This window comes from Myotis lucifugus, unplaced genomic scaffold, assembly GCF_000147115.1.
Source record: "Myotis lucifugus unplaced genomic scaffold, Myoluc2.0 scaffold_115, whole genome shotgun sequence".
Classification (NCBI taxonomy): domain Eukaryota; kingdom Metazoa; phylum Chordata; class Mammalia; order Chiroptera; family Vespertilionidae; genus Myotis; species Myotis lucifugus.
In genome coordinates, this window is record NW_005871163.1 from 2,213,763 (window position 1) to 2,235,832 (window position 22,070).

The 22,070-nt window shown below is 39.1% G+C and overlaps 1 protein-coding gene across 3 annotated transcripts in view; it reads right to left on the reverse strand.

The window, feature by feature from the left end:
• Positions 1-22,028, reverse strand: part of ZNF609 (zinc finger protein 609) — a 204,901-nt gene extending 182,873 nt beyond the window's left edge. For all 3 annotated transcript variants that reach the window (XM_014459781.2, XM_014459780.2, XM_006093399.3), the window contains exon 1: positions 21,932-22,028. The gene's annotated coding sequence lies outside the window, so the exon portion shown is untranslated. The remainder of the gene's footprint in view (positions 1-21,931) is intronic.
• Between the last annotated feature and the right edge of the window lie 42 nt (positions 22,029-22,070).

The following is a 22,070-nucleotide window of genomic DNA, read 5'->3' on the forward strand; positions in this document are numbered from 1 at the left end:
AATAATGACAGAAAACTTCCCCTACCTGGTGAAAGAAATAGACCTACAAGTCCAGGAAGCACAGAGAACCCCAAACAAAAGGAATCCAAAGAGGACCGCACCAACACACATCATAATTAAAATGCCAAGAGCAAAAGACAAAGAGAGAATCTTAAAAGCAGCAAGAGAAAAACAGTTAGTTACCTACAAGGGAGTACCCATAAGATTGTCAGCTGATTTCTCAACAGAAACTATGCAGGCCAGAAGGGAGTGGCAAGAAATATTCAAAGTGATGAATAGCAAGAACCTACAACCAAGATTACTTTACCCAGCAAAGCTATCATTCAGAAATGAAGGCCAGATAAAGAGCTTCACAGATAAGAAAAAGCTAAAGGAGTTCATCACCACCAAACCAGTATTATATGAAATGCTGAAAGGTATCCTTTAAGAAGAGGAAGAAGAAGAAAAAGGTAAAGATAAAAATTATGAACAACAAGTACATATCTATCAACAAGTGAATCTAAAAATCAAGTGAATAAAAAATCTGATGAATAGAATAAACTGTTGAATATAATAGAATCAGGGGCATAGAAAGAGAGTGGACTGACAATTCTTGGGGGGAGAGTGGTGTGGGGGGTGCAGGAAGAGACTGGACAAAAATCATACACCTATTGATGAGGACAGTGTGGGGGGTAAGGGCAGAGGGTGGGGTAGGAACCGGGTGGAGGGGAGCTATGGGGGGAAAAAAGAGGAACAACTGTAATAATCTGAACAATAAAGATTTAATTAAAAAAAAAAAAAGAATTTCTGAATGACCAGTATGCAAACAAAAAAAAATTATGAGGACTGATCTTTAGTAGTACTGATGCTCTTTAGAGAACCATTGTCCTATTTTTGAGGGTGTTAAGAGTTTTCATAAGTACTACTTTTCAACCAGGTGACTTTTCAGAAATCCAGCTTTCCAAACCCAGCAGGCTTCATAGTAATTTTGGCGGTACGTTTCCAAAGACACTGTAAAAATGCCAAGGATTCTTTAATCAGCCTGGCTGCAGCAGCCAAACCACTTCCCATCTGCTCCCTACAGCATCCCTGGCTTTATACAGCTAATAATCAACTCTCTGACAGGTCGTTGCAGAGATGTTTAACCCCAGGAGGTAGGGCAACTAACATGCTAGCTGGAAATGAAAAAGCACTGACCTCTTGCTTCCATAGCAGAGAAAGTGCAGAATCAGGAGAACCGATACCTTACAGAGAACACAAGGCACTTTTAACTTGGAAGAGCTTCTGTAAATATTTTCCTGTCTTCTCTCCTTCTATCTATACTCCACTTCCCTATTTAAGACCACAATTCACCAGACTCTGGAATTCCTTGTCAGTACCATTTGTGCCTTGTTCCTGCACCTGATCTCTTTGTTGTGACCAAGCTAGGTCATGGTAATCATTCTCCATACTGTGTACCTGTAACAACAGGAGTTCAGATTCCAGTTTCTTCTCTGGAACCTAACTCCATCTCTCAGACTCTCAGCCCACAGACTGGTTTGTAATCAATCACACATTTCAGGTCATTAGTTGCTTTTTTAGGGCACACGCCATAGATCATACCACTCAAGAATGAACAAGGCTTCTCTTCAAGAAGGCTAAGAAAGAGAAAAAAGAGTCCTCATGTGACGTCTTGGCCCCTGGCAAGAGGACATAAGCAGCAACTGACCTTAAGTGAAACATACTAAGAACAGTACTTCTCTTTCCACTCAGATAAAGCTCTGTATCCATTCTAGAGGGCTTCAAAGAGAGAAGATCTCTTTAACTGCCAACGACCCACAGCTATTATGGTCTAAATAACAGTGTCCAATGTTGTTCCACTGTAAATTTATCTGTCATCCCCTCTCCTTATGGATTTTGAGTCAATCTTCTTATACACTCTGACCTGAGTAAGTGACAGTTGTGTATAATCTGCTTGGGACCACAAAGGTCACACATATTTGGATGTGAGGGTGATCTGTCTGGCTAGGTAGTTCCCTCCAAAAGCTGTATGGACAAAGAAAAAAAAATGCTATACTCAATTCTAGGAATGTAGCATGGTGTAGGAAAAAGAACACGGAACTTTGAATCAAGAGATGTGACTTCTGGACTCAAATTTCCATTGACCCAAGCCAGATTGATAGCCAAGTTGCTTCATTAAATATTAATTTTTTCATTATAAAATGGAAGGAGAATCCATCATGATTCTAAGCATATTATAAGGATACAATCTGAAAAATATAATACAACTCAAAAATATAAAATGATCCAAATATTCTCATAATATTCTGGTGCCTAAACTTAAAGAGGACTGTTTCACAGTTACACCTTGTATAAAGTATCTAAGGTATTTAGCCCTGGCCCGGTAAACTCGGTTGCTTAGAGCGTATCGTCCCAATATGCCAAGGTTACAGGTTCAATTCCCAGTTAGGACACATACAAGAAGCAACCAAAGAATGCATAAATAAGTGGAAAAACAAACTGATGTTTCTCTCTCTCTCCCCCCATTCCTCTCTCTCTAAAAATCAATAAAATAAAAATATAAAAAAGTAAAGTATCTAAGGTATTTTAAAAAATAAATGGAAAATGTTTTAAAAATTTTTTACAAATTAAATTACATGTAATACTGATATCCATTTGAGTTCTATGAAAGAAAATGGCAAAAAAAATGGCAACCCTTTCTTCTTTGATGAATTCAGGGTGGCTCATAAAACTCTATACTATATTGACTAACAAAAAGCCTCCATTTTGCTTCAAAAATCCCTCAGTGCCAAGAAACTAATCTGAAAGCTCAGAGTTTTAACATCTGGGTTATCTTTCACCAACTGTTCCAATCCAGTAGAATGTTGAATCCATGAGAAAACAGTCCTTCAAATCTAAATTGTGAGTTTCATAGGGTTTGATGCCCCCAGGGAAACTGTCAATAAACCAATGAGATACAGCAAAGTTGCTAGAAAAAACCATATCATACCATCTTCCCTGAATTCCAGATGCTACCTAGAAATCACTTTGTACTTAGCCAACTTCAGGTGAGGCTAGTACAAACATGTAAACCATCCTCAGTGATGCTGAGCTGACTCAGCTGGAAAAACAGGCATCTCCCTCTCCACCTGCCATGTTTCACAGGCGCTCACTCATCAACTCAATTTCCACCTAGGGCTCTAACAAGAAACAATCAACTTTCCTTTGGGTCTCTCCCTTAATTTATTACATTAATTACTATAACAAAGGAATTGTGTCATCTCAAGTACCATAGCTCTCAACTTATATCTCTAGTGGGGATCAGATAAAGAACAGACTAACAGGGCCAATTTGAGGAGAGATCCAATTCAACAGGGCTCATCTGACCAAGTGTCACCTAAGGACATAAAAGTGTAGCATCTCTCAGTCTCTGAGTGTTTATATGCTGCATCTCATGAATAGTTTTATGTCCCTCACAGGCTGCTATTCTCAAAGATTATGAGGCTTGACCTGTTTCATTTCACATAAACAACTGACACTTCCACCACGACACAGCTATTCAAAAGGGCTCAGGTTTAGAGCTTTGGTGTTTGTTGGGACTGCTCTGTGCCAGCATACATGTCACAATAGGCTAAACAGCATACTGAATATGTAAATAGTTCAATCCCAACTCTGTAGGGATTCATTTGGTGGAAATAGTCCATAGGGAAAACCTCTCCTAAAGCCTATGTATAAGGCCAAGAAGCAGGCCACGATCATTTAAAGCAGTGGTTCTCAACCTTCTGGCCCTTTAAATACAGTTCCTCATGTTGTGACCCAACCATAAAATTATTTTCGTTGCTACTTCATAACTGTACTGTTGCTACTGTTATGAATCGTAATGTGAATATCTGATATGCAGGATGGTCTTAGGCGACCCCTGTGAAAGGGTCGTACGACCACCAAAGGGGTCGCGACCTACAGATTGAGAACTGCTGATCTAAAGTAAACAAAAAAATCCACCATTCCCCCTCCCCTAATAATAAGGGCTATGTCACCATTTACAATTTAGTTCTTATTCCCAGATGTAAACTTTCTGTGCTAAAGAGAATCGGTGATGTCAACTTCTCAGAAAAAAAAGTGAATAGTGGAAATAGCTAGGAATCAGATCTCAGAAATTGACCCTCCATACAGAATTGTTGTGTCAAAGCTTTTCTGTATTTCCATTTCCTCATCTCTAAAACAGGGAGTAATATGAGTCAAGTTCATAGTCATAAGGGAAAAAGAAAAGCCTATACATTTTTAAAGAAATACAGAAATTACCTTCACTTTTTATATTCTAGACCAGACCTCCTTACTTAAATTTCTTACACAAGAACTGCTATCCTAGCCCTGGCTGGTGTGGCTCAGTTGGATGAGCATCATCTCATACACCAAAAGGTCACAGGTTTGATTCCAAGTCAGGACACATGCCCAGGTTGGGGGTTCAGTCCCTTGTTAGGGTGCGAGCAGGAGGCAACCAATGTTTTTCTCTCACATCGACATTTTTCTTTCTCTCTCTCTCTCTCTCTCCCTCTTTAAAATTAATAAAAACATTTTTTTAAAAAAAGATAACATCTACACTAGGATGTCAGACTAGTGTAGCCACAAAAAAATGTGGGATCCACTTGCACATCCTTAAGGATATCTAAGCCATGTCTACTTTTCCAACCTTCCCTCATGCCCACACTGTCCTCTGCACCCCACTCCCATCTTATTGCCTCATGGCCTTTACCGAAAGACACTCCCTGTTCACACCCTACCTCTCAAAATATGATGACTTGATTAATATTTGTTTCCACCACTAGATTGCAAGCTACTCACTATTGTATCTTAAGAACAGTGCTTGGTTCACTGTGCCCTCAAATATTTTGGTCCATAAATGTGAACCACTAGACTGCAAGCACCCTGGTCACCACTGTTTCTTAAGAGCAGTGTTTGGTTCACTGTGCCCTCAAATATTTTGGTCCATAAATAAGTGAATGAACACTGCTTTCCTCAATGCATAGAATCATAACAGCGCCTAGGCTGCCACTTCTCCCCTCTATTTTTACTTCAGCTTGATTTACCACTAGTTAGTTATAAACTGTCTCAATTACCTGACAATCCTCAAACTTACTAGAACAGAGTGTAGATTCCTCTCTCCAAGATAAAGGATTCAGATTCAACAAGAATCTAGGGGGAAGGTTAGAAAACAAAACAGTCCTCACATTTCTTAAAATGCCTAACTGCCCCTGCCTATTCTCTTAGCCTTCAAACATGCCCAGTTGCTTCCCAAAATAGAGTTAGTCCACAAATCAGGTATTCTGGATATAACCAACTCCTGAAAGCCCACATGCATATACTTAAGTGTATGATAAGTCAGACTATCAGATGACTTAAACCATTCAGTCATTACATTTTAAACAACTATGACTTAAAGGTGACAGAAGTCAGAAAAGTGGTCATGTCTGGGAGTGCAGAAAATGTTTATATCTTTACTTGCATGGTGGTTACCGCTTTATTATATAGGATTGAGCCAGTAAGTATACTGCTGTTATGTTTTCTTGTACAACTTTTGTTTCTTTCCAGGATTTAATATAATTAATCACCTCTTTTTTTTAGTTTGTTGTTATTGTCCTTATTACTAATAAATACGGAAAAATTGAGTGTACACTTACAATTAGTGTTCTTTATGCAATTTATCACATTATAATTCCAAAAATAAAATAAAATATTAAGTAACTATAAACAAGAGAACTGTATTACTACTGGATCATGGTCCTGGTCCTAAAGTGGTATTTTATGCGATAATGGTAAAAGGGAATCACGCCATCAATCTTTCTAGGTTAGAATATTTAGTGGGATGGTAAGGGAAAAAAAAGGAAAAAATAAAGGAAAGGAAGAAAGAAACTACTTATTACCCTATGTTTGACTATATTGCAAGATTTACACATCTGTTGGAGAGACTGAATTAATTAGTAATAAGGACAATAACAAAAAACTAAAAAAAAGAGGTGATTAATTATATTAAAATCTGGAAAGAAACAAAAGTTGTACAAGAAAGAAGACATAACAGCGGTATACTTACTGGCTCAATCCCTATATAATATAGCGGGATGTGCAAATTGACCGTCACACCATCTCTAAGATGGCTGCCTACGACCAAGGCCGGCAGGGGGTGAGCGATTAGGAGCCAGCGTCCAGGATTGTGAGAGGGATGTCCAACTGCCGGTTTAGGCCCGATCCCAGGCGTCCTCGATTGGAGAGGGTGCAGGCTGGGCTGAGGGGACCCGCCCCCCACCCCGTGCACAAATTTCATGCACCGGGCCTCTAGGAATAAATAATCCTTAACATAATAAACAATGAATATAGATTGATCTAACTAAAAATTGCAACATAACTATATTAGGAGGATTTGATAAGAAGGGGAGGGTAATAGGAGAGCATATTATTTATTATTTAGAAATATGTGAGTAAATATAAGAAAAAAAATCTTAAAAAGCTTAAAGCAGTTGCCTATTGGGAGTGAGACTTGTGGGAAGGAGTAAATAGTAGATTGCTGATTTTCACTGAAAGCAGTAGTACTATTTGACTTTTAATATCAAGTTCATGGTAAAAGAAAAACTAAAAAGTTATATGTATTAATTTGATAAGTAAAACATTTTAAAACAATTTTATAAAAAGTTAAGGATGTACAGGTACTCCTGGACTTATGATGGGGTTACATGCTGATAGATCCATTGTAAGGTGCAAATATCGATAAGTCAAAAATGCATTTAATACACTTAACCTACCGAACATAACCATTTTAGCCTAGCTTACCTTAAATGTGCTCAGACCACTTACATTTGGGCAGAATCATCTCATTGCCACTGCCCAGCATCATGAGAGAGTACTGTATGGCATATTGCTAACCCGGGAAAGGATCAAAATTCAAAGTACAGTTTTTACTGAATGTTATCATTTTTGCACCGTCATAATGTTGAAAAGTCATAGATTGAACCATTGTTAAGTTGGGAACTGTCTATACACATCAAAATAAGGGAAACCCTCGTTTCCCTTAATAGGTTTTTATAAAATATATCAGTTGATGGAAGGAGGGGCAGCAGAAGTGTGGCAGGTATGGCTATAGAGGGGCAGCATGAGACCTTTGTGGTGATGGAACTGTTCAGTATCTTGACTTGTGGCAGTAATAAAATTGCATAAAGCTAAATGTACACACTCATAAATGGGTACAAGTAAAACTGGGGAAATCTGAATGAGATAGGTGTATTGTATCAATGTCAATATCTGGTTATGATATTTTACTATAGATTTACAAGATGTTTCCGCTGGAGGGAACTGGGTAAAATGTATACAAGAGATCCCTCTATATTATTCTTACAACAGTATGAGACTCTATAATTATCTCGAAATGAAAAGTTTAATTAAAAACGTTTCTTGACCTTATTTTTAATTTCTATTACCTCTAGGGTTAACACATTTTATTTATTTACTTTTGATAAGAGCAACCCAATAATTCAGCTCAATTTATTTCTAACTTGAAAGGGTGCTCTCTATCCAATACAGAATCCTAAGAAATGGTAACCAAATCTTTATATTCTTCTCTTCACTTGATAGAATTTGATATTTCCTCTGTCTTTAAAAACTGAAGTTCGCCCAGCCGGCATGGCTCAATGGTTGAGTGTTGACCTATGAACCAGGAGGTCACAGTTAGATTCTGGTCAGGTTGGGGCTTGATCCCCAGTGTGAGACCTGCAGGAGGCAGCTAGTCAATGATTCTCTCTCATCATTGACATTTCTATCTCTCCGTCTCCCTTCCTCCCTGAAATTAAAATATAAAAAATTAAAAAGTAAATAAAAACCAAAGTGTGTGCTTTTTTTTTACATGTCTTCATTAAAACCTTCGCCTCCTTTGGTCACCAGCTCTGATAAGTATTTCTTGGGGATCAACAGAAAACCGTTATCACCAACATAGGCAAATTTTGGTTTTGCATAGAGGGGAGTTTATTTTTATCTTTATTTAGTTCTGATTCTCTTCCTAATGATGGCAAGCATTTCCCTGGCAGTGCACTGAGCTAATTTTTCTAGGAATAGCTTACCAAGATTCCTAGTCTCCCTTTGGGACTACAATTATTAGGTAGACGTTAATCATGCTAAGAAAGTGATTTGGACTTTCTGCCTCTTTTTAAATGTAATACTTGTCCACACTGAAGCTAATCTATTTTTCATCTCCCACATACAAGATATTACTTTCATCGGCCCACAATAGCCAAGATCTCTTAAACAATTTGGGAACCTAACTACTGAAAACTATCCTGGGAAAACCTAAATATGTCACTTATGAAAAATATTTATTTATTAAAGTATCAAATAAGATGAGTGTCACTGCTTAAATTCTTGCACCCAGAACTTATGCATATGGTTTTTGAAGGTAATGTCATGAGGAACCAGCACAGTACAATGAAAACAAAACAGGGGAGGAGGCAGAAAAGTTCAATTCTATTCTTTACTCTCCTTTACTTCCATAGCTGTTTAACAATCTCAGGCAAGTCACTGCACTTATTTGAGCCTGTAAAAAGTTGAGATAATTAAAACAGAAACTGGAGCAGCATTCTAACATCAAACTCATTAATATCCCTACAGCAAAATGAATATTTACTTGGAATAGAACCAAAAAGACTGTAAGTTGCCTCTTATTGGTTGAAGCCAGGTTGTGCCTTCCTTACCAAAAAAACACACACACACCTTTGTTTTCAGAGCTTTTGAGTTTAGAACTGCAGAGAAGGACTATGGAACTATAAAAGTATTCACTGTGAGAAAATAAGTTTGCTAAGGCACAAAACATTTTTGTCCATTCCATGACTAAAGTTTTTTGGCCTGACTTTTAAAGTCTTTTCAAACTAAACAATGTCCACAGGTGACAACTCAACCCACACACAATTGTTAGTGATTTATCATATGACTTCTCCTTATGTTAACTAACCACTGCCCCAATAAGTTATATGAATGGTACCAAGTCATCTCAATCAATTTACATTTTATCAATTTTCCAATATAGTTTTTAGTCCCTCCACCTCCAAACCCTTAAGAGAGTAACATTTGAAATCCACACCAGTCCAGGTGTAGTGATCACACTACTACACTACTTACAACTTGAAGTGATATATTTTCACTAAGGGTTCCACAGTTTATTCTTGAATTCTCTCTAAATTCTTGAATAGATAATTGTGATTTCATCAAGTCTATTGATTTGATTAAAAGAAGTCTAGGCAGCTAGAAAAAAAATGTGTTGGAAATACTAAATAAATGTTAACATTTCTGGGATAATTCCTAAGAGTTCTTTGTATCTTTTGGTGCTTTAAAAAAGATTAACCCATGTTCTAATCAGGGAAAAAAACAAACATTAAGCATCTATCATCAGTTGACCTGGAAGTCTTTTTAATCTGCTTGAGAAGTGGAACTTCTGTAATGTTATCATCCCTGAATGGATCTTTCACACTATGGTAAGTAGTCTCACCAATTTGTAGCTGCCTTTCCATTTTTAACATCTCCTTTTAAATAAAAAGCAGAAAATGCCTACCCTTAGTTTTGCAAAGAGGCTTATCTATTTCATCTTTTTTTCTTTTGCCTAAATTCTAGATGGCACTCAACCATCATCACTTTGTGGGTTGCTTGAGGTCTTGACTGAAAATGTTCCTAATTTTTTTAAAAGATGGCTTTCTCTACTCCACAGCTTCAAGATTATGCCAAATTGCCATCTGTTCTGAATGGTCCTTTTGAACCCTTGCTTTTTTTTAACATGGACTTCTTATATGATAGTTTTTAAGTCTTTACATTTCTAGAAGATGATTTACCTTTTTAAATCTTTCTTTCCACTTTTTCTAATGTACATACTTAATCACAGCTTGATTTCTTTTTTTTTTAAAATATATTTTATTGATTTTTTACAGAGAGGAAGGGAGAGGGATAGAGAGTTAGAAACATCGATGAGAGAGAAACATCGATCAGCTGCCTCCTGCACACCTCCCACTGGGTATGTGCCCGCAACCAAGGTACATGCCCTTGACTGGAATCGAACCCGGGACCCTTCAGTCCGCAGGCCGATGCTCTATCCACTGAGCCAAACCAGCCAGGGCACAGCTTGATTTCTTAAAACAGAATTTCCATATAAATTTTGTTCTTCCTCTCTTCCTGAGGAAACTGAGCTTAATCAAAATGCAATTAAATAGTATTAATCTAGAGAAACCTTTATTAATTCTTGTTTTTTCCTTAGGTGTAAAATCCAGGTTATTTCTTTGTAGGTTCTAAAACAGCCAACTGGAAGTAGTTTGTCTTATCCAAAACCATATTTTCACATTTGCATGCAATGAAGCATTTAACCAATCTGTATATAAATAAATGAACTCCACATTATAATTATCTAGCCTAGTTTTGCAACTCCTCCAATCACCTTTAACATTTTCAACTCAGTCATATTATTTTGATTAGAAATGTGACATTTTTTATTTAAGCAAAGATTTCAAGCCTTATAAAAATGTAATCCCTTTACATCAATAAAATGAACCTCTTTGATTAAAAAAAATGTAATCCCTTGCTGCCACGATTAGTCTTCTTCTATAAAGTATCTGAGATATGAATTAAATCATTATACCAAGACATTGCCTACCAAAAAAGGACACAGAAAAAATATTATATAAGGATAGCAGAAATTCCTCTCATCTTTGTATCAACAGCACTTTTAAAAATACATAACGTGTCAGATCACATATTCAGGTAAAACATATATGTTTTGGAAGAAACATATTTGTTGTTGGAAGAAAATTTTACTTCATCATTATGTCACCTACTCCAATGTAACCTTGTTGAAACTGAATTTCTTTCTTATAGAAAGTCTCCATAAGAAAAAGAATCTTACCAAACACTGTCCTTCATGTCCCTCTCTGTCAGATAGAGTTATGGAACCCATCTGAAATCCACACTGCCAGGATTTCCAGCTCTGCTAGGATTGGAAGAGCCAACTAATACAAACCACAGAGACATTACTACTAAAAAAATAGTTTTCACTAGCAAACCAAGCTATGTTAAAGCATTTTTAGTAATAAAGCAATACAACTTGGTTAGTTAAACTGAGTTCTTTTCACCACTAAAGAAAACAACATACACTTGAGTTAACAGCTGCTGGCTTTAAAGTTCATGATATCAGTGATATGTTATTCTACCACTTAAGTATATGTAATGAAAACGCAGAACTTCACATTTGATATACAGTAAATTCAGAGAAAAGCCCTGTGACATGTCTCAAAGCTCATCTAACGTTAGAACCATTTCTGCCTAAAAGTAACAGATTTCTTTTAGCATGGGCCAGAGTTCATCAGGACCCTATTCTAAAATTAGGTAGCAAAAAGAGTACATTTTTACAGAATGGCAAATAGGTCTCCTGTGCACTGCCACTGCACAAACCGATGAGATAAATAAAAATAGCATGTATAGGTAGGTACCCTGCATCTCAGCAACATCAAACAGCATTCAATGTTAACAAGCTGAGAGCTTGATGTCTATGAGCTGCATTCTACCTAACTCAAGGACAGAAATAAGATATTCTGTCTCCTGTATATAAGGTAGAAATTTTAGCTTGCAGTAAATTACCAAAACAGCAGTCTGGCCTAAGGGATTTCTGTTTCCTATTAGCTTCATGAAAGAAAAACAGGAAAGAGGTAACAGGAAAAATAATGAAAAAGTTGAAGGGTGAGTAAAGGGCAAGCAAGAAAATTATAAGAAAATTTACAATACACAAGTCAGACAAGAGAGCATCTTAGACATAAGACATCTTCATCTTCTAGCTAATGAATTAGGTACTGGGAGAAGAAGTAAAAAAAATACCACAAACTTGAAAATTCAATTTTTAAGCTGAGAGCAGAGTGCACACTCCTTGAAATCTTTTTTTAAAAATATGTTTTGATTTTTTTAGAGAAAGAGGAAGGGAGTGGGAGAGAGAGAAACATTGATCAGCAGCCTCCTTCATGCCCCCTACTGGGTATGAAGCCTGCAACCTGGACTTAGGTTCATAGGTTGACGCTCAACCACTGAGCCACTACTGACCAGGCCTTGAAATCCTATTTTTAAAGAGCTACCCAAACACAGTTGCTGAGGCCTCATTAGAAAGAGGTAAGGTCACAATACTGGGCTTTCCCCATTGAGGAAGGAGAAAACCTAGAGGCCAAACTCACCCATTACTCTATGTACCCAAGGCCAAGTAACAGAAGAGTAAATCGCACCCCTCAGGGAACTAGCTCAAGGCTTCCAGTTCCACTCCTGGTGTCTTCCAGACAAGACTGACTGCAATTTTCACCATGATTAACTTCCAGAAATGCCAGCCAGAGGAACACCAAGGAGAGAACATAACAAGTAGCTATTTCCCCCCTCAATGTCAGCTGGACTCTCTGGAACAATTGCAGACACTGCCTCTTTTTCTCTGTTGAGCAGAAGAGCATTCAGCAACCTCAGGTAAATGCCTAACAACCCTGTAACACATCAGCACCACATTTCTCAAAGATGCCTTCTCTGACCATCTTATTTAAAGCTGTAAACTCCCGAACTTCCTAACCTATCCCTCCTCCACACTCCCAATCCCCCTACTCTGCTCTACTTTCTCACCTAATTTACCACCCTTTAAATGTTATATAATCATTTATTATGCTTATTTCTGTTTCCGTGATCCATGAGGTTGGGACTTTTTTGTCTATGTTGTTCACTGATAGATCTTAAGCAGCTAGAACAGGACCTCACACATAGTAGGAACTCAATAAATATTTACGAAATAAAAGAAATAGGAAAAACTAAAAAGACCTCCCAGAGGTCAATAATACCCAGAGGCCCAACAATGGCTATATCCCTCTAACAGAACCAGTCTGGTTCCTGTGACTGACCTACATTGCTTCTACCAGCCATACACCAACTACCTGCCTCTCTCCCCCAAGTCTTCAATCAGCTTGGTTATATGAAACCACAGTACTGATACAGGCAGTAAAGGCATCAAAAGCTTGTCCTTGAGTCTGAAGGATTTCTAAAGACTTTCATAGTCTACCTTGTTCCTAGGTTATTCAGTTTGGGATAAAATTTAGCATAAAAGAGGCCTGAAAAAAGATCACAAGAAATTTCTGTTTTCAAATGTTAAATTCCAATTCAATTCAGTAAGCATTAATTAAACATAAAGTTATATTCAAAATACTGGGAACAGAAGAGACACAGGTCGGTTTGGCTCAGTGGATAGACTGTAGACTGAAGTTCTGGTTCGATTCTGATTAAGGGCACATGCCTGGGTTGCATGCTCAATCCCCAGTGGGGGCATGCAGGAGACAGCCAACCGATGATTCTCTCTCATCACTGATGTTTCTATCTCTCTCCCTCTCCCTTCCTCTCTGAAATCAATAAAAATATTTTTTAAATAAATAAAGCAAGAGATACAGAGGAAGATAATCAATTCTGGAGATAGATGGGTGAGAAGATGAGGGTTAAGAAAGGCTTCAGGAAGGAGATGGGTTTCCTTGTTACACACTCTTCTAGAATCAAATCCTTTTCTTTTAGAGCACTGTTCATAATCATACATTTATTAGTTGATTGTTGATCTCCCCCACTAGACTTATAAGTCCTGAAAGGACAGCGACCATGGCTGGCCTGGTATATAAGTGCTCAATAAATATTATTCAAAATGAATAAATAAAATTAGAGTAATATTGCAGCAGTCTGTAATGTGGAATACAGAAAGAGGCATTAACCATGAGGTTATTACAGATGAAGACCTAAACTAGGTGAGCCAAAGGAAAAAGTGGCACGATATCCAGAATAATCCAAATGTAATAAATGATTGAATAGGTGGTAAGGCACAAAAAGAACCAAATACGAGTCCAAAGTTTTGTGCCATGGCAACTGGAAGAAGCTGTAATGCTTATGGAAGAAAAGGGTAGGCAGGTTTCAGAAATGATGTACTGGAGGTGCCATTGAAAACAAATGCCAAGTAGAAAAAAAAAATTCCTCCTTTCCTGTATACCTTTCAGATACATATATCCCATAAGCTCCAGAATTCCAATTTATCTTCCTATAGTTCTATTTCTGATATCATTCTTTAAGACATCATTCTCTAGAAGCATCAGTTACAGAACAAAGTGCTGAGTTTCACACCAAACCTCAGAATTTGTCACTAAAGTTTATAAAGTGCATTCTTGAACATCCACTTGTGTTCATGTGAATAAACCTAACTCAAAGGACTTCACCTAGCAATGTTGCTAAGAACATTCCTGGTAACATACCCAAAGCCCTGGCTGTACTCCGTACACAGAATAGAGCAGACACTGCTGCCTTTCTCTAATACTGAATGAACTATGGCCTAAGAAACTACAGTACCAGCATGCAATGCTATACCAGCAAGCAATGTGGCCTGTCAGGATCTGAATTTCATTCATGGTGTGGTTTGATCTCCCAAGGTTGCAAGGTACCTATTCTGGCCACTTTCTAATTCAATACCCTATGCTTCACTTGCCACCTTTTTTAAAAGCCTACCTACAAAAACTACTTACATTTCTAATATAAATCTTTTTAAAATCTCACATTCAAGTGGAGCACTTCCCAATAATCTTTAGATTATCTGAAAATTAGTAATGTGCTACAGATGGCTGGGAATAAAGCAAAGTACTCCCAGGACTTTTTGCGAATCCAAAACAAATAGTTCTGCCCACCAAATTTTTCTATTACAGACTGGTGAATGTTTTAAGTACAAATTTAAAAACAGTGAATGCTTCTTCCAATGTTCAAAGGTAGATTAAACATGTGATTGTGCTATATTAACAAACAAGCAAAAAGACTAAAAAGACTGTCATCCTCCTCTTAACATTCAATAAATATCTGCTATTAGAAGTCCCAAGTCTAAGAATTAACTGGGAAATGTTGACAAAAATCCTAACTTGGGGAATTAACTTGCTTATGTGATTTTATTCCTTTAAACTGATTGAAAACAAAGTTTTCCTAACATACTGTCAACTTTAAAATTCCTACAGTCACTCACCAGCTTTCAATTCCTCGGTCCCTTTTACCAGGTATTTTGGAGATCTCCCTTGCTAGTCAGATTTCACCAAATGTCACCCATTTAGAATTTACAGCATTAATAATAACAACTTTACTTTCTAAACAAAACACAGTGAACAACTCATATTCAATCCCAAGAAGTTAATTCAAAGGTTTTCCACTGACTAGTCAAAAATGGAAAAATACCCAATCCATTTCCACAATCAGTCCCATTTAGTTAAAAGATATGATGAGATTTAAGATCTTAGATCCCTGACTGAATACACAAAATTACTTATTAATATCTGGCAAATCCCTTCAGGTATGATTTCCTTCTCATAAGCTGAGGTTCTTTTTCTGCAGCTTTCTGATACCCATTCTCATGGCTTGAACAGACTAAAAAAAGATACACTTGATAAGCTGGTGAACCTGTAGAATGAGGATACAAGACCCTTCAAAATAAGATGGCCTCGTAAGAAGAAAAAAAACACCACACACAGCATAAGCCTTACAAATATATCAAAGAGGAGTGAAAGTCAAGCCCCAGAGATCTAAGCTACACCCATAAGCCCTTCTGAATATTGACTATATTTTTGACACAGTAATTATAAACTGCTCACTCCTGTCACTTCCCAATCAGTGGAAAACCCGCTTTCATCACAACCTTGACATCATAAATTTCTACAGTTAAATGGAACCTGAGAGATGATCTTGTCTAATCTACTAATTTAACAGATAAGGAAAGAGCAAAGAGAGCTGTGACTAGCACAAGGTCACACAGCTAGAGGCATGGTAGTGATAAGAACTTGGGTTTTGTTTTATGACTCCCTAGTCTATGAAAAGCAAAGAAAACACATAACACTATTAAATTAGACAATAACTTAATTGTAACTGTAATTAAGCCACACAAAAATAAAATTTTTCCACATATAGAGAACAAAGGGTTAGAACAGGGAGTGCCTCAAATTAAACAGAAAGATGCAGCATTTGTTCATACAATACAGAAGTTTCTTAAGGGCCCAACCTTGCACTTATTTTCTAAGCCATTACCACCTTCAAGGATGTGCATACTGTGCTTCCATCAGCATCTTCTTGTGGCAAAGGTTTGAAAAGTGGTAACTTCTGGCATAGAAAACTGATGGATGGTACAAAAGGAACAAATGTGGTACCAACAATAAAGAAGAAAGGACTGAAGGTGAAGGGGTGCAGATATTGCTGGGAACAAGGAATCCTGAAAATGGGGTAAGAATAAAAATCCAAAAGAGTAACATTGGACAGACACTAATGACCAGAGAGCACAATAAAAAGAAGGCAGTTTCAGAGCTTGCCTAGCATCAGACAGCTCTCACCTACAAAAGAAAAAAAGAAAAAATTCTCACAGAGACAAGAGGAAGATTGTAGGTTTGCTCCTGAGTGATGGACTAGATATGACCTAATAGGTATTTGCCATCTCTTATTTCTGGGACTCTGATCCAAGAACAAACAGCAAGAGAACCATGAAAAATCAGCCCTGTTGGATCTGGAGTTCTGCCTTGACAAGATATAAAGCTCATTCATAGATCTGACTGTGCTCATGAGACTGCAGTTCAACTCCTGCTGCTAGAGCAAGGGGAGGGAGAAGGAAGATAGAAAGGGGTGAGTGGGAAGGAGGTGGAAGATCTGGGTTGTGACTATAATAGTGACAGTAATTAGAGTGTTTCCAAGCTGCTGGAGAAGTCTTCAGAGCAGAGAACTAGGATGGGAGATGGGGGAGGGGAAAAAGCATGAGAAAGCAAACTGCTGAGAATGCTAGGAAAGTATATGGTGCTTTGTGAATTGTTTAAAACAAGCAACTGTGATGGCTTTATATGGGAAAATAAAGAAGTGTATATTTTTCTTCAGAAGTGAATACTATACAAATAATTGCTAGGCTCCCACTTAAAGCTAGGTTACAAACCAGGTTTAAGCAGATTCTTACAAAATGTTCCTGTCTCTGCATTGGTCCATTGGCCCCTAGCCTCAGAGTCACAATGTTCGCCTCTCTTCCCCCTAATCAATCTACCTACAGACCTAAATCTGTCTCTTTCTCTCTTTCTCTGACATAGAGGTAAAGAGACTTCACGCCACTTGGAAAAGGGATTTCTAAATTCTAAAACAGCTAATATCATGTATTTCTTTCAATCGACTGTTAATACACCGTGAATTCATTATCAGTGGTTCTCAACCTTCCTAATGCCGCGACCCTTTAATACAGTTCCTCATGTTGTGGTGACCCCCCACCATAAGATTATTTTCGTTGCTACTTCATAACTGTAATTTTGCTGTTATGAATCGTAATGTAAATATCTGATATGCAGGATGTATTTTCATTGTTACAAATTGAACATAATTAAAGCATAGTGATTAATCACAAAAACAATATGTAATTATATATGTGTTTTCTGATGGTCTTAGGCGACCCCTGTGAACCGCTGCATTAGAATGTGTGCGTGTTTCAATAGAAGCACACAGCCTGTCAGCCTAATACAGAAAATGACTAGAAGGTAAATAAATAAATAAATAAGTAAATAAATCAGAAAAACACCAAGTTACTAGTTTATAAAATTTAGGTTCTATGGCACTTCCTATTACAGTGGCATGACTATGTGAAAGAAAACCATATTAACAGAAGATGATAACCTTCAAGAAAAATCTGGGAATTTGCAGAAAACCGCAAAAAAGAAAGTCTTCATTCAAGTTATTGAAAATTCTGTACTTGTTTTAAAGATAAATATTTAGTTGAGATGGTTCCTTAACACGATTTGGCCCTCGGGTGATTATTTGATTCTAACAAATGTTAATCTCAATGCCTGAGAAGAGTTATAAAGGTGCTGGGAGAAATGAAAAATGGAACAAAACAAGCTGAAGAGATATAAATTTCATGTGGAGAATTATATTCATGAAATAAAACACATGCAAATTTATTGAGTAAGGCATGTCAGATAGACCTAACACAAAAAGTCAATTACATCCTTTGCCTAAAACCTGCTAGGTTATCTTCCCAGTGGAGTTAAATCTTTTTCACCATGTTAAAACCAAAGAATTTCTAATAAACAAGTACTAGAAACACTGAATTGCCACTATTTATTTCCCATTTATAGGGCATAAAGCCAGAACTCACAGAAATACAATAGGGCTGTCTAGGACCATGCAAGCTACTCAGTAATCTAAAAGAAACAGAAAGAAGAATCTGTTTTTTTCTATTCCATTATCATCTCACTAACAAATCAGTACCAGGCATCAAGAAATGTGAAACAAAGAGCAATTTCACACATATGAACTGAACCTAAACCACGGAAGACTAAGTATTTTCTTGTCACTGTGACATGTGATTCTTTAACCACCTGCTCAATAATCCCTCTTCAGCTGCACAGCTGCTGCCAATTCCACATGCCCAGCTAGGCAGGTGCTTTGGTGAATTACCTGTTCCCTAGTGAAAAGAGTCCTTCACTGACACTTACTGGGCCCAGAACCTGCCAATCAGCATCACCTATCTTCATTGTGCCTGTCACAGCCAACTTTCATGAGAGAGATCATAAAGGCATATTTAGTACACAATGTGATTTTTGTATTTTGTGGGGTTTTGTTGTTGTTGTTCTTTGTTTTTTAAAGAAAATGGATTTTTATAAATCAAGTAGAAGTGAGAATTCAACTGCTGGGGAAAAAAGCCTTGCCACACAACATAAGGCTGCCTTATCTCAGAGTGACCCCATCTGTCTGGCACTATTTCCACCCATGATATTTTCCACAAGGGAAATAACAATTGCTTAGCTACCTTTGGAGATGGAGAAAGTGGCAGAAGAAGGTGCTATGGTACCTGGCAGTAATAAGAGAGAGAGAGCAGAGCAAGAAGTTCTGGAAACCACATATCATTTCTATACTTCTTAAGTTTCCATGGCTGAGCCCAGGCAGTGGAGTTCCAGGCAAATAAATAAGGAGTGGCACTTCCACTTGACAGAGCAATCAGTAAACCCCTCAACAAATTATCCTATTCCATCCATTTAGTTGCTCTATGCTAATTGCAACATAATTACTACCAGTAGCCAAAATTATGCTTTCATATCCTCAAAAAAAGCACAAATCTGTCCAGCTATCCAGACCTCTCACAAGGAAACATTCTCTTTTCTTAATACGTGTGTGTGTGTGTGTGTGTGTGTGTGTGTGTGTGTGTGAAAGGGAGAGGAAGAGAGATAGAATCATCAATGATGAGAGAAAATCACTGATCACCGATCAACTGCCTCCTGCGTGCCCCTTATTGGGAATTGAGCCCGCAACCCGGACATATGCCCTGACTGGGGGAATCAAACCTCCTGGTTCATAGGTTGATGCTCACTGAGTGACACCGGCCAGGCACAAGGAAAAATTTTCTGCCAAGATGCTGGGGGTGGGGAAGACCCAAAGTACTCTCTGAAGGATGGTCACAATCAGAAGACTCATGAGACTCCTCACGGCAAGGGCCCAAATTTGAAAGCTCTATACCTAATCAAGGCAAATTAATCTGGGGCTTCTGCCTTCAGTGTCACCTGACAGGATTCAGAAATGAATGCCACCAGCACAAGAGCAAAAAGCTTTGGACTCAATTTAGCTGAGACTTCACTCAGAGACCAAGGACATATATTAGTTGAAAATAGCCTAAAGACAGACAACACCTCTAGTAAGACCTTAAGACAGTTCTGTCATCAGGAAATACAAAGGTCACAACAACTTCTTCCTAACAAAGCCCAACACCTCAGTGGCAAGCCATCATTTTAAGACTATTTGAAATAAAGGATGGAGGGAAGCAACATAGATTCAGCACCTCAGAAAGGCCTTTACCAATACCAAAGGCTAAAATTTCTATTTATATGAAATGGTTGGCTATTGTGTACAGTGTATTCTATACAACTGTTCTCTCAAAATGAGTTTGATTTCTAATCTCTTTTTAAACAAAAGTTTTCTTCAACGTCCTAAATGAAAACCAAATTTTTAGCCCCAAATATTATTTTTACCTAATATACCAGTTGGACACTTCTATGAGATATATACAAGGATAGGGTTCCTTCTAGCTTGTTCTCATCCTTATCTCATTAATAACCCCCAAGCTCTCAAATGTGGGTGGTGGTGTTTTTTTAATGTTCATCTCTTTGGCACAGTTCTCCCTAATAAAGAGGTAGATATGGACCTTCTGCACAATAAGCAAGTCACCCTTTTCAGCAGAATTAAAATGAACAGGGATGTTGTTTTGTTTCCACAGGCCTTGACCAGATAGGCAAATCCTGTGGTTTTTTGTTGTGCAATTACTATTGACCAGGAAGTCACCATTAAAAAGGTACTGGGTCCTTGACTCCCTATATTAACACTACACAGGTTTCTGGTTGTATTCCTAAACAAACACACAAAAATCACTGTATGAGTGCCTCATCTCTATAAAAAGAATTAAATATGATGGTTCAAACCAGAGTAGAAACCTCCCCTTGGAGGTCTGACATAAACCTCAGGGTCGAGTCTCCCAGACACTATTCCTTCACAACTTAGTACAGGCTAAAGAGGCAGGCACAACATGGCTGGCATCCCCTATTCTTCTGAAAAATGTGTGCCAATGAGCTCTGCATTGTTCCTCACTCAAAAAGAAGAGCCTTTCTGTCTGGCCTCCTCCAATGGCAAGCCCCAGTCTGGAAAAGGAAGAAAATGGCACTGAGGAGCCTGGGAGATGGAGCATATCCAAAGCTCTCAGACAAGACTTGAACCTATGACCTTCACTGTGTACACAATAGGCGGGTGAGAGGGACCGGTTTATCTCTGCAGCAGCAGTTCTCAGCCCTGGGGTAGCACTCCCGATAAAATGACACGACTATTGTGTGTGGCAGCACAACAGCCCTCTCTCCTCACAACCGTCTAAACCAGCACTCCCTCCCCCGAGACAAAGCAGCAGGGGTGAAATTAACTCACGGCTGCAGAGCAAAGCCTCGTACAGAAAAGAGAGGCCTGTGGGGGACGGGGGACTCTACCCAACCCCTGGGGCCCTGGACACATGGCTGGGAACAGACAGGCTTCCTCCCCCATCTCCCCCACTTTCATTTAGGCAGGAAGCTGTTTCTCGTAGAGAATTCAATCATCTGTGATTTGTTCAGAAATATTCCCCCTGAAGGGCTCTGATCTCTCCACCCTGTGTGAGCCTAATTCCTAGAAGCTGAAATGACTGTTTGCTGCTGCCTGTTTCACAAACACACATTAATTGGTCAGATGTGTCTCCTCCTCCTCAACCCCAGAGGGAGGAAGGAGAATCTGAGCACAGCACAGAGATGATCCAACCGTAATTACACATAAAGGGAAAAGAGGGCAGCATGGGTTTTCCAAACAGGACAGGGTCACAAACCCTCCGGGGGGGCAGAGAGCAGTTAAGGGCCAGGCCCAGGAATCCCTCCATCTTGAAGAAAAGGACAGGGGTAAATATGACCTGCAGACTAGAGGGATCACACACCCACAACCTACTTGCTGCACACTCCCAGCCACCTTGCTGCCCCTCCTGGGCCACGCACACGTCCAGCTCCCACCCCTTCGCTCTGAACCCCCAACTCCCAGACTAGCCCCCGTCGTCCTGGGCCCCCTGAAGACAGACTGGCCTCAAACTCTCTGGCCTGTCCCTGCAACCTGGCTGGACCCTAATCCCCGCTCGGGCACCCCTCCCCTCACCCTGAATCGGCCCGGCCATGCTTTGAACTTCACCCCGCGCCCCTCGACGCCCCCTCCCCCACCCAAGCAACGACCCCCCCCTCCCCTCCATACACACCTTCCCCCCGTTCGGCCCCGACCCCCAACCTCCACTTCCTCCGTCAGGCGTCGCCACCCCCGGCTCCCCTCAGCGCCGCCGCCTCTCCTCCCCCAGCCCCGGCTTCACACAAAGCTCCGGACTCACCGCGCGGCCGGTCCCGGGAGCCGCCACCTCTGCTGGCCCGGGGCCCCGGGCCGTAGAGCCGCCGCTGCTACGGGGCCCAGGCCGCCATCCGTTCCCGCGGCCCCTCCCCCCCACCCCACCCCGCCTCCGCTTCGGCTCT